We start from the raw sequence: 14787 nt of genomic DNA on the forward strand, positions 1-14787 counted from the left end.
ACATTAGTATCAAAGAGAGTGAAAGTACCAGTGATAACATCAGGGAAGGATGCTTCCTCTCGTGCACGGATGACGATGCCCTAGCAGAGTACGGTCTCAGATCGAACACCGTGTCGGTGGCCCTCTCTCGACTACCACCCCTACCTCCTGAAATTCTTGGTGGTCTACCTCTAGCTATCATCCCACTAGGCCTTGCACCTTGTATCCTATTCTTCTCATCAAGCTCGTGCAATCTCTAATGAAGTGGTCCTTGAACCCCATCCGTAATAATGAGCCCTGCCTGGTAGACTTACCCCAACATTCTCCTATGTGTCTTCTCCCACATTGGGGGCATTGTGTTTCTCTTGACGGTTATTGCCTACACTAGCTACCAAGTAGCTCGGAGTCCGTCGATGGTCGTGTTTCTAATGGAAATTCCGCATCGTCCTCGATTTATTAGTGTCCTCCCTGAACTTCTTTACAGCCGAGAACGGAGCTTTACCCGTCGATCTTTTGCGATAGTCTCTAGCTTCAAATTCAGCCTTCTTCTTCTCCTTTCCAAGTTCCTCCGCCTTGCAGGCTTGTTCAACTAGTGTTACGAATTCTTTTATCTCCAAAATACCCACTAGTAGCTTTAAATCTTCATTCAATCCTTCCTCAAATCTCTTGCACATAGCAACCTCATCAGCCACACACTCCCGGGTATACCGACTGAGTCTTACGAACTCATGTTCGTATTCAGATACTGTCATACGGCCTTGCTTGAGTTCCAAGAATTCCTTACGCTTTTGATCGATGAACCGTTGACTAATATATTTCTTTCGAAATTCTATTTGAAAGAAATCCCAAGTAACTCGTTCGTTCGGGACTATGGAAATCAAAGTCCTCCACCAATAGTAAGCTGAGTCTCGCAACAAGGATATAGCACACTTTAGACATTCATCGGTGTGCATGACAGTTCATCAAACATCCGAATGGTGTTATCAAGCCAGAACTCGGCCCTTTCGGCATCATCAGTAACTATGGCCTTAAACTCCTCAGCCCCGCGCTTCCTAATCAAGTCTATAAGTGGCTTACTCAGCCTCACAGATCGAGAATCGATGGCATTACGGGTTCTTGGGGTGGATTATTCAAATTCGGAAGTGTTGGATGTACCGGATTGGTTCGCATATTATGTAATTCCACTCGCTCATCATGGTAAAGAAGGCTTGTCTAGCCCCCTCACCCTGATTATTCGCATATGACTGAGGTTCAACAGGCGGCGTCCCTTGTGCAGGAGCAACCGCTACAATTTCAATGTCATCCGCCAAGGTTCTCTCTACACCGGGATCCATTTACTAATCAAAACAATAATTTTAACCGTCAGAAGTCATCACACATTTAAACATTAACATTAAGGCATGTATAGCTAGACTCATACGTGCTATGGTAGTCCTAGAACCGACTAAACCATAGCTCTGATACCAATAAAATTGTAACACCCCGAACCCGAGACCGTCGCCGGAGTCGAACACGAGGTGTTAACAGACTTCAAACCACTTATTGAGAATTTCCCAGACAAGCTGCCAATCTGTGTACTAGTCGCTTCAAAAACCATAACTTGAGTTTTACAATTCGAAAATCAGTTTCGTAATTTTTCCCTGAAACTAGACTCATATTTCCATCTACATATTTTTTTCTAGAATTTTTTGTTAAGCCAATTACTACAGTTTATTAGTTAAAGTCTCCTATGTTACAGGGGTCGACTACACTGACCTTCGTGTGTTACACCTCGAATAACTCCCTGTTCAGGGCTTCAATACTGATGCCGTTTGTTTCTATAGAAACTAAACTCAAAGAGGAATTTATACATATATGGTATGACCCCTAATTATCTCTGGTTAATTTATAATGAATTTTCAAAGTCAGAATAGGGAATCCAGAAACCGTTCTGGCCCTGTTTCACGAAAACCCAAATATCTTTTAACATATAACTCATATGACCGTTTCGTTACTTCCATATGAAAATGGATTCATCAAGGTTCATTTACATAATTTATTCACTATTTAATTCCATTCCTAATATTTTTAGTGATTTTTCACATCCACGTCACTGTTGCTGCCAGCATCTATTTCTAGGGTAGACTTTCTCTAACACATAGTTTCTATGATTCAACCACCCCTTTTTCATATATAGTCCAAAATATAATCATGATGAATCATTCTAATGGCTGATCGTTGCCAAACATTTCCGTGCCTCTTAATGAGCATATACATACCGAATGATTATAACATTATGCTCAAAACATTTATAAGCCATTTTCGCATGGCTATTCAAAATTTTACATACCAAGTTCAAACAAAACATAATAGCCTATACATGCCGAAATGTACTCCAAGACCAACTACGAAGAAAATACCAAAAGTTGTTAGCGGTGTGATGACTTGACGACGGTCCCAAGCACGCAAAATGGATCAAGAACCTAAATAAGCAACAATAAGCACCAAATGAGTACGTAACTCAGTAAGTCATAAGCAATGCACTACCATCCATTAATAACATTATCATAAGAGGAAAACAAAATGGAACGATGCTAATTACTTCCTCCAAACCGAACTATACCATAGTTCCTTAGACCTTCGGTTCAATCTCACACCAAGTTACACATTCACATTCACATTCCATATACTAATCAATAGGATATTCAAGCGTTTTTATACATCATTTTTGTTTTCGTTACAATCATACAACTAAATAGCCTTTTCACTTATTCCGCGATAATTCTCATGTACGTGACTTCAATTAAAATTGTCACATAGGTTCAAAACTTACCAAGCTCAACTCCAAATATAAACATAGCGCCTATTAGCCATGAACTCAAGGTGCTTACCCGATCCGCTGTCCGTGATCGACTCAATAATGTCGCACACTCAGTGTCAATAGTGATTCCGCACACTTAGTGCTATATAATCAACTCGCACACTTAGTGCTATATGATCAAACTCGCACACTTAGTGCTGTACAAATTTTAAACCCGCACACTTAGTGCCATTCTCATGATCACGATTGTTTATACCCGCACACTTAGTGCCGAAATTAACAACTCAATACATCTCACCACTTTTCTTTTTATTCAATACTTTCATCAGCACATACATACATGTATATAAATTTATCATTCCTTTCGGCATAATTACATAGACATCATGTCTATTTAAATCAATACAAAATATGTGCTTAGTGACTTACCTTGTGTTGGGTAAAATAGTTCCAAGTCGGCTACTCGATGACCTTCGTCTTTCCCTTGCTTGATTCTCCTTCTTTAACTCCTTGAGCTTAATCAATGAATTAACTAGTTTAACCATCTTGCTAAACATTCATAATTCAATTACACATGCATATGTATGTTTGTATATTCGGCAACCATCCTCACTAGTTACCCATTTAGTCGATTATACACATGATTAAAGGTAACATCACGAACGGGCATACTTACATATATCTATACATATATATATACACTTCCAAATGGGCATCACAATTAGATTTAACACCACCTTCAAACTCAATGAGATGGCGAATGTATGTATATATATACAATGTCAACTATAACATCTTTTAATCACCTAATTTCATCTCATGAACACTTAATCAATTTTTTTTTCCTAATCTAGCATATATTTTCACATCTATTTGTATTATCATGTAAATTCACATATAACTACGTTTCTTAAGTTCTACATCTTAATGCCCATTATAGCCACTCCCAAAACCTAAATCTAAAAATCGGCAACATCCCCTTTCAACTATGTTAGCCGAATACTCATTCTCTTTTTAGTCCTAAATTCGGCACCTCCAACAAAATGACCTAACAACTTCAACTTTCATGCTAACATAACAAGCAACTTAACACATCCATATAACTAACATGTTAATAGCATCAAGGTATCAACTAAAATTTTAAGCTTCTTTGTCAAATCCCAACTCTCCGACAACCCCAAATCCAACCTTGGGATAGATAGAATTTAGACTCATCACCCAAAGGTTGTGTAAACTTCCAAAAAATATCATTGAACATACCTTGATCTAAAGGACCACTTTGGCCGAATCTTGCTTCCTCTTCTTCCTCTAGTTACGACAATTGCAAAACAAAGAAAACATGAGCTCTCCTTCTTCCCTCCTTATTAAGCATTCAAACTCCCTCATTTTCATGCCACAAGAAGTGAAAGAAAATGATGAACATTTTTTTCTTTCTTCTCTCCCTCAACTCACGGCAATAGGGGGTACACTCACACCATTCTCTTTTTTTTTTCTTTATTACCCATATTTCTTATTTTATTTTTCCTACATACCCACTAACTAAACATGTTTGCAACATGTTTCCCACCCATAGTATGGCCGGCCATCATGCTTACATTTGGGTAAATTGACATGCAAACCCACCTTTTTCACAACATGCACTTATAGGCCATCCTACATTTGCCTAGCACATTTCTAAATTTTCTCACATAAGTCCTATTTGATAAAAATTCACCTACAATTTACAAAATTCAACCATGAAATTTTCACACATGTATATGTACATATAATGAGCATCAACTATGACAGTTAATTATTTTTATGACTCAGTTTTGTGGTCCCGAAACCACTTTCCGACTAGGGTCAATTTAGGGCTGTCACATTTCTCATTAACCAAGCCTAGCCAAACTCTTTTTATACCTATAGAAACTCACAATTTCAAACATTTCACACAATTACCACCTATTTTACAAACTTTACAAAATAGCCCATTTAGGTGTTTTCATGAAAACCCCTTTCACAAAATTGTTTATTTAACAACCAAGATTCATTTTCTTCCATAAAATTTCAGCTAACAACATAAATGCTTTCATGGAAAAACCCTATACTTTTATCCATTTTGCAAAATAGTCCCCTTATTAGAAAGCTCATGCTACAAGGGGTCTAAAAATACAAAAATCATCAAGAATAACCTTCTAAATGACTTACTTGCAAGAGATACAAATGGCTGATATTTTGAGCACTCTAAACCCCCTCAGTTTCTGAAAAAATCAGTGGGGAAGATGACACTATAGCATCTCTTTTCTTTATTTTTATTTTAGTCAAATAAGTCACCGAATGTCCACCTAACCTAGTCAACATGACTCTCTTTGTCCCCTATGGCCGGCCACCTCTTTTAAAAGGGTCTAATTGCACTTTAAAGGCACAAAATTTTGGTTCTCTAGCTATTTAACACATCTAGCTAGTAAAACAAAACTTTTGCCCTTTATGCGATTTAGTCTTTTTTCGTAATTGAGCTCACAATCACTAAAATTAATTCACCAAAATTTTCATGCACTCATATAATCATGCTATAACACCAAAATAATAATAAAATAATTTTTTTGACTCTGAATTTGTGGTCTCGAAACTACTATTCCGACTAGGCCCAAAATTAGGCTATTATAGTTATCATGGAATTATATGCCTACTTTAGCTAATCTAAGCTACAAAAGAATAGCAGTCAATACTCAATGTCTAAGTTATGGGGATGCCCTGTTATAGTGGAGACATGGGTTAGTTTGAATCTTGTTGGGAAATGTGTTTATATTATAGTAAACATGTAACTATTTTTTATTTATTTGAACGATGAATAAATAAATAAAGTTAATTTCACATTTCACTATTATGTCTTTTATATTTTGCATGTATAGCGAAATTGTGACAAGCAAATATTATCTCATTGATTGTCTAAAGTTCAAACTGAAGATAAGTGGCATTGTAAAGAACGTTTACATTGCGAGAAAGACAACTTACTTCATAGATAATTTAAATGAGTCTGTAGTCCCGTAAAAGAATCAAAGTGAGCATTTGATTCAAATACTGAAAAGGATTATTTTTTCATCTACAATTTCAATTGGGGAGATGTCTAGTTTTGGCTATCAGAGCAGTTAACTCCACGAGTAGAGACATAGATGTATTCATTGGTAGAATGATACATTGGACTGGACCCAAGATGAATTAATTTTGAATCCGTTTATGAATTAATTCACTTGTGACGTTCATGGTGTGATTTACCTATATCCTGAGTTAGTCATTGACCTTGCATATGCAACTCATGTGCTTTGATATAAATGGAGGCTTATGCTCTAAAGATGATCGAGCCCATAGACAGTATGTTGGGTACATGACTTGTGTATGACATGGCTTTACTAGCAATAGTGGAATTCATAGCTCAATTAAAGAGTTAATGATATCCTCTCATTGGTGTTGTGTGGATTGATAAATATAGAACGTCGCCACGGGTTGCTCGTTCTCGAACGAGCAATTTATCACAATCATTTGTTGACAGTCATCATATTAATCATTAAGAAGACACAATGCTGATAATGAGATAAAATAAGATTGTATTGAGTGAACGGATTTAATTTAAAGGAATCAAGGATATCATATGAGGGTAACAGACACATGACAAAGCACTTGGATGAATTGCTTTCATAAAGAGTACACAATAAGGCGTTTTCAATCGTGGCACTTCTTGACTCCATGATTAAGTAATTGCGAATTATCAGAACAACGCTTCTAGTCATAATTGTCATTACTAGAGTCTAATTTTTTATGTCTGATTGGTCCCTCCACTAGCTCAATGAAACCTCGATCGGACTACATTTGAATCAGAAGAAAATTCTAAGATTTTGGGAATAATTTAATTGAGTCAATTTATTCAATGTGGAATTAAATTAGGTAGTCATAAAAATTGTTTAACTAGAGAATTTGATTAAAGAATTTTCTTGAAAATTTAATTTGGAAAATCTAAGTGATTTTTGAAAAATTAATTTTGATAAAGTAAAATTAAATTAATCAAATCAATTAAAATTAATATGATATTTTTGGAAGATAATTTTCAATTTAGACAATTAGCCCAATGGGTAATTGAACTTAAAAATTGGACATGAGATCGTAAATTAGGCCCGGGAGCCCAAAATCTAGACCAAGACCCAAAAACTGGTCAAACTTGGCCCGGTATGTGAAATTGGGTTGACGGTTCAATCGGTGGCTAGACCAGACCGGTCGAGTCATTGTTGACTTGGACAGAACCGGCACTAGCTGAACCAGCTCAGGGTGTCGTAAGGGTGTCGCACCTACATCACCGGACACAGCAATGCCGGTAGCTGTGACGGCGGCGTCTCAGTGGCCGATGGCAGTTGGTCGTCTATGGTTGAGCAGTGGAAGGGTTACACTCCTACTGGAATTCCACCAGAGAAGTTGATTTCAGATTAATTATTCCAAAAATAATATTATTTTAATAGTTTAATATTAAATTTAATCTAATACTTATAAAATAGTAATTTATTAATTTAATATTAAAGTGATTATCTTAATATTAAATTTAATTTAATGTTTATCTTGTAGATAAATATTCTATTATTTTAATAAGATTTAATATTTAATTTAATTTAATATTTATCTTGATAAATTTTTATTGATAAATACTATATTAATTTAATATTAAGTGATTAAGTTTAATCATAGTTGAACTCTCTAAACTCTCCTTATATAAAAAGAGCATTAGGTCATTATTTACATACACTTAAATTCAAGAGAAAGTCATAGAAAGAAAATTCTCTAAAGAGATTATTCCAAAAAATTTCTAGAGATATTTTTCTAATTTACAACTTGACCAAAAAGTTTAGAGAAATTATGAAATTACCCTACTGGTAATTTTTGTGAAAAATTTTCTAATACGAAGCGAGCCCACACTCGGCAAACGTGAGCTTGAGGATAGCAGAGAAGGCTACTCAGTCGAAGTACTCATCCTAGACGAATCGAAAAGGTACAATTCTGATTAAGTATCTATTACTTTAGATATTATAACCAAGATCTTGCTTTTGGAAAAATTTTAAAACTCTAGTTTTTCCTAAATTTATTTTCCGCTACGTTTTTCAAACCTTTTTATTCCAAAAAAGGCTCTCATGGATATTAAATAATTCGGATAGAAACTCTTGGGATTGATTACCTAGGTTTTTCAAACTGCCACCAATGATCAATGTAGGCTTTTTTGTTGTGGTCTATGGGCACTCTGGACAAGTAAAAATCACGTCATGCATAAAAAGAAAAATATGTTAGGAAAAATATGGGGAGGAGATTTTATCGTTGTTTGGATTTTTGGATAAGTGAAAAATTTTTATTTGGAAATTGAGCTTGAGCTCAATTTTGATGATTTCATAAATCTCACCATTTATTTGTTTTCATTTTGGATTATTTTAATTTGGTTGAATTGGGATTTGTTTGTAGGACGGTGGTTGTGATTTCTTCAAGTGGTACGATGGGAAAATGTGTGACCGTGCTACTGAGTTACTGCGTCAATTGCGTGATAGTGAACGAAATCTTTTGAAGGATAATTTAGCACTTAGAAAGAATGCTATGGATTTGGTTACATTTGATGGTTAATATAATGGTGGCAGTAATGCTATTGACATTGAGGTTGAAGGAGGTAGATCAATTTGTGGTGTTGAATTAAGGAAGAAAATGTTGACCATAAAGCAAAAAATTAAAGTTATCAAGAAAGAGAAGTCAATGTATAATATATTATTTTCTTGCTCTATGTTATGTATTGTATACATCACCATAGGTTTCTTTTTTTTGCAGTAGTGGTAAGAGGCATTTGCAGCTAGCAGTTGCAAATGTTGATTGACAGATATTGGTTGTTTTTTATGTAATTTAATATTATTCTTGGAAGTAATGACTAATATTTGTTGTTTATCCCTAATTTAATTTAGCTTAATAAATAATGCAATGACAATAAGCATAAGGCTAAAAAGAGAAATTTAATCATTTAAGCATATGATTTCTCCATTGCAATTTGGATAAATGTATTTTATAAAAGCATATGATTAGTCTATACACCATTCACCCTATACACAATCCACGCTATACCAGCCAAAAACCAAAATGTGAGTGAGCTATACATAAGCCAAAAAAAAAACCAACATATTGGTTTTCAATTCAACAAAATAACATTCAACAATGGTGTATTCCAAAACCAGAATGTTGTAAGCTCAAAATGTGACTAACATCTTCTGTTCCAAAACTAGAATGTTGTAGGCAAAATACCGTACACATTACTTTTTAGATCACGAGCTGTCGTGAGATGGTCCTGCTAAATAGAAAACAGATACAAATAGATAAATGAATTATGGCACAAGTTCAAAAGCAAGTTATCATAGTAGATTCAAGACAAATAGGAGAAGTCTTTCAAAACAAAATAATGATGATTTACTCATGTTTCCTGTAATTGATTCTTGTGTTCCCAGTCGAGGGGAGCCTTTCGGTTGTTATTTCGTGACTTGGGTGTTAAAGAAGTTTGTCTACTACCATCTTGGCATGAAGTTGTTGTCATGCTCCTTGTGGTTCTACCAGACTACAAGAGTATTTTATATTAATATTAACACAATATATAATGTTTGATCACTAGTAAAAGGAAGAAACTTACATAAAATGTTGCTTTCTCTTAGATTTATCTAAGGTAGTTGACCTCTTAATGGAAGATTTCCCCTTTTATTTAGGTAGTTATGCATCTTGCTGCAAAAAATAGACCATAATCATTGGTTAGAAAAAATAAAATAAAAAATTTACTCAATATATATAACTGAAGAACAACACTACACCTATTTCGAATTTGTGCAAGACTACTTGTTATGGCCATGTTGGTCATATTGAGTACATGTCATGAGTAGACCTTTCCTACTCAAGTGACCAAGCTTCAATTTTTTTGGTTCATCTTTGGCCATCCTCCTCTTCTTTTGGGGCCTTCCAGGCATCTTCCTTTCAATAGGAGGTAGCCCTGGCTCAATACTAGTTTTTTTCCCAATCATGTGGCCTATTTATAGGCTACATTGGAAAAGAGTAAGCTTTCTTGTAAGATCAATGTGATAATATTCATGCAGATATTCATCTAGTTGAAGCCCTAAGTGATACATGGCAGCACATGCATGGGAACATGGAATCCACTAATTTGCCAACTTCTACAACTACATGTCCTTTGACTTAGCTTCCTTTCCTCGACTCACATCTATTTTCACCATTCTATATCAGTTGCCACTCTACACAGTTCTTCTTGTTGGCATCAAACTTAGCTTTCACTAGTGGACTATAATTTTACTTCCATCCATTACATAACTTTCTTTATTGTACTATCCTAGTCATCATCTTGGTCCTAATATCCTCAAGCATTCTAATATTGCTTTTGAACCTAGCTTTAACAATGCTTGAATTGAATGCTTTACACAAATTGTTGTCAACTATATCTGATTTACAAGTAGTCCTAAAAAATGCCCTAGTCCATATCTTTGGAGACTTTTTCATCAAATTATCGTAAGCATCCTTATCTTTCTTCTCCAGTGTTGAACATAGATCCTCCCACTCTCTCTCAGTCATGCACTTCACAATCTACCAGAAATCACACTCATAAGATTTTCCTAACTTCTTCCCTGACCAATTTGCAAACACATGCCTCACACAATTCCTATACTCGGCCCTTGGTAGTATGTCAGAAATTGCAATCTTAAGGCCTTAATTCAAATTAATGAACGAGATAGATTGTTAGAAAATTTTAGTTAAATACAAATAATAGATTAAAAAAATAATACCAAGCTTAAAATTGCATATTTACTAACCTCTTGTTGGTTTCTGATAATTGTGTACCCATACCCATCTTGCAAGCCCAAATCAGTTGATAAGAGACTAAGAAACCAGGTCCATGAATCAGTGCACTCCACTTCAACCACAGCCCATGCAATAGGGAACATTTGGTTGTTTGCGTCTCTTCCAACAACTGTGAGAAATTCACTCTTAAATGGGCCTTTTAGGAAGCAACCATCTAGCCCAATAAGTGACCTACACCCTACTTTCCAACCTCTCTTTAGTGCATCAAAGCACACATAATACCTCTTAAAATGAGGAAGAGAGTCTGTTATCACCCTTTGAACAACCATTTTTATTGTGCTTTTTGGCATCTTTGACCTTAAATCATGAGCATAGTCCCATAGCAAGCCAAATTCCTCCTTATGATTCCAAGCTATTTTCTCCTTCACTATTTTTTTTTTTTTTTTGCTCTATAACAACAGTCAATGGTCACATTTACATGCATCTCAAAAGCACATCTTCTTTAAATTTCCCTCAGTTTTATTTTAGGGTGATCCTTGATAGTTGCTTCAGAATGTTGGGCAATCATAGCAGCAATCACAATTTTGTTCTTAAAACTAACCTAACAATGGTGTTTATCCTGAAGCATCTTTATTTGCAAGCATTTTGCAATAGGACTGTAGCTAGCCCTAATTCTCCATGAACAGTTAGGGGAAGCAATGCACCTCATAACAACCCTTTTCGGTTCATTCTTAATAAACTTTAGTTGTCTTCTATATTCTTTAGAGTACTTTCAAACTATACTCTTAAACTGCTTACCATCCTTAAACAACATTCCCAGACTAAATTGTAACTTATCATTGTCTAAGGGAAACTTGCCCTACTTCTCTCACCATCTTCATGTTCTTCATCTTCATCGAACCTAATCAAGCTTCAATGTTCATCTGAGTCCCATACCTCAGTCTCATTCCCATCCTACTCTTCTCCATTACGTGTAGCAGCAACATTATCCAATCTATCTGATGTTGCAAAATCACCAGTATATTCATCAACAACATTATCTACTCCATTTGATGTTGCAAAATCACCAGCGTATTCATCAGCAGCAACTTTACTATCATTATCCTCTCCAACAATAGACCCTAATCTAATTTGTCCACCACTTTCCATACCAATATCCTCATCTACCTCAATCCTAGTAGCAGACACACCCTCTCCATCAGCTTGTACCTCTTATACATCACCCTCCCCAACAGATTCTAACTTTTCTAGATCACCTTCACCATTAGATTCTACCCCTTCATCATCACCCTCCTCATCAACTTCCACCCCTTCAACATCACCCTCTCCAGTAGTCAATAAAAAAATTTCATCTACAATTATAGGATTATCAACCTCATGTTCAACATATAAGTTAATCTTCTTAAACTTGACCCAAAAGTCTAACATGGCTATGGTAGAAGTGTCATCATAAATCACCGTTAGATTAGTTTGTAACCCTACTATACCAGGCTCATGAAAATATATATTAACATGATAGTGCTAAACCCTAACCCAATTTTCACTATTTTACATAATTCAAATTAAGATATTATGTCGGGTCCTCTTTAAGTCTAATCACTTCCCCACCAATATATCTAAAATATAGGTCCTTTACAAAGTGCCTACCCATATGCAAAATAATATAATATTCTTCATCTGATGACATCTACAAAAAATAGAAACACTTTGTAAGTAAAAAAACATTAAAAAAAGACAAACAAAATAGTAACAGAAGTTTACAATTTTTAACATCTTTTTTGAGCAAAAACAATTTGCTTTGAATAAACAAACAATTTTCTGAGCAAAAAACATTAAAAACAAAAAAAAAAACAAAACTCACTACCTACATCGGGACCACTTCTTTGAATACAATACAAAATAGTAACACATGTCTACAATTTTAACATATTTTTGCTTGGGTAATAGAAATCAACATCATCGGGACCACTGTCGCATCACAAATCGACAAAACAGACCTTACATTGTGGTACTGAAATTGCAATAATAAATCACAAATAACCATCTACAATTTTAACAACACTTTTATCAACAACATCGAGACCACTATTGCATTACAAATTAACAAAACAAACCCTACACTATGGCACTAAAATTGCAATAATGAATCACAAATAACCAACAAATCAAACCAAAAATGGAATTTATTTTCCCAACAAACTAAAGAAGAAAGAACATACCTTTTGATTTTGGGTTACGAAAACTGCTCACGATTGTTGAAGTTTTTTCCTTCCTAAAATTTTTAGGGATTCAATGATTTGATTCGTAAAAGTTTTAAGGATTTCAAGAATATTTTGGAATGCTAACAATTTAGGGATTTTAAGATTTAAGGATTTGAAGATTTTAGGGATTCAATGAAGATTTCAGAGGTTATGGATTTGGGGAATTTCACAATTTGGGGATTTTAGAAGTTGGAAAAAAGTTTCAAATTTGGGGGTTTGAGGACTTATGGTTTTTTTGTTTTATGTTTATTAAATTTGTTTTTTTTCCATGTCAGTATATTTATTTTAATGCCTGCCACGTCATCAGTCAACTGGAACGCCATGTAGACTAATTTTTTTGACTGGCTGTTGACTAACGATCAGCTAACGGTTACCGTTTCAACTGGGTTGATGTTTGAAAAATTCATTACGTGAAGGGCCGATTTCAGAAAATAAAAAGGTTAGGAGCATATATCCAAATACCCCCAAAGGTTGAGGGCTTTTTTTTTTGCAATTATGCCTTTTTGGAAAGCAAAAGGTAGCAGACAAACATTTTGGAGGATTTCTTCTTGGAAACTAATATATTCTCTTGTTATCTGGCCAAAGCATTAAATGCGCTTTAATGATGATTTGATGGAGATGAGTTGCCAGTTGACTGGATAGATTGAGTCGTTTCATTTTTTCTTTTATTTGTTGTGTGGGTTGGGTCTATTTTTTTGTTTAAATTTGGGTCTGTTTTCTCTTTTGTCTTTAGGATTTTTAAACTACCTTTGTATTTTTTGTTTTTATATTATATCCAGTTCAGTATTGCATTAAAAAAAAAATAGAGGGAGATATTATTTTAATATTTTTATAAGAAAATATCATTAACAAATAAATGAGTCAATAAACGAGCTTTTAAACAAGCTTGTTCGTGAACATAAACGAACTGAACGCACCTTTGTTCGTGTTCGTTCGTTGATTAAATGAATATAAAAATTTTGTTCATACTCATTTATTTAACTTAATAAACAAATAGTTCAGCGAACATTCTGTTCATTTACACCCCTAGTTGCAACTCAAGGTCCCAGTTGGTAGTGATTATATGATCTCCAGTTGAAGTGTAACTAAGGCTTCAATTTTACAAAGTTTATGTTGTCAAGAGATGAAGCATAAATGGGGTTGTAGTTGATGGTGGTTATGTGAGCACGACAATGAGTTTCTCATCATCAAGGGAGGATGCTATACACCACCAAAATAAAACTATGAGGAATAAAAACATAGTGACATTTTAATATAATCAAGTAATTCGTTTTATCCATGTCCATCGAATTACTTGATTATACTAAAACACCATTGTGTTTTCGTTCCTCACACTTTAGGAACAAGGCAATATGGATATTTAGGAGCGAGGAGACCAACCGAGGTTATGCGGTTATTGCGTAAACCAATGTAATATGAAGCCAACATGTCCACACAACCGGAGAGCATCGAGGAGAAGCGCTAATTAAAAGATACACAAACACTTACACATTAATATAAAGCATTAATTTATTGAAATTTCATTTAAATCCTTCAAGAATTACAATGTTTGTAGCATGGCCCAACATATTCAAAATCCTTATATTAAAAACTTATGTACATACATCCCAATTGTAGTAAACAAGATATGTATATTTTTAATAAGTGTACATTGTGAATGTAAAACAAAGTAAACAACTTTGGAAAATTACAAATAGACAAAACGATCAATGTCCGGAATGTATGCCACAACCAGGTGTGTGTTGGGTACGCCTAAGGTTCTGTCACACTCTTTGGGCTGGTGGCGACTTCGACTTCGTCTTCATGTGTACGTCGAGGCTGATCGCTGACCTCATCTCTTTCCTCTGTGGATGACTGCGATTGTGTCTTAGTCGCTTATAATACATCCTCTTGACTGAGTCAGTG

This window comes from Gossypium arboreum, chromosome 12 (genome assembly GCF_025698485.1).
Source record: "Gossypium arboreum isolate Shixiya-1 chromosome 12, ASM2569848v2, whole genome shotgun sequence".
NCBI lineage: Eukaryota > Viridiplantae > Streptophyta > Magnoliopsida > Malvales > Malvaceae > Gossypium > Gossypium arboreum.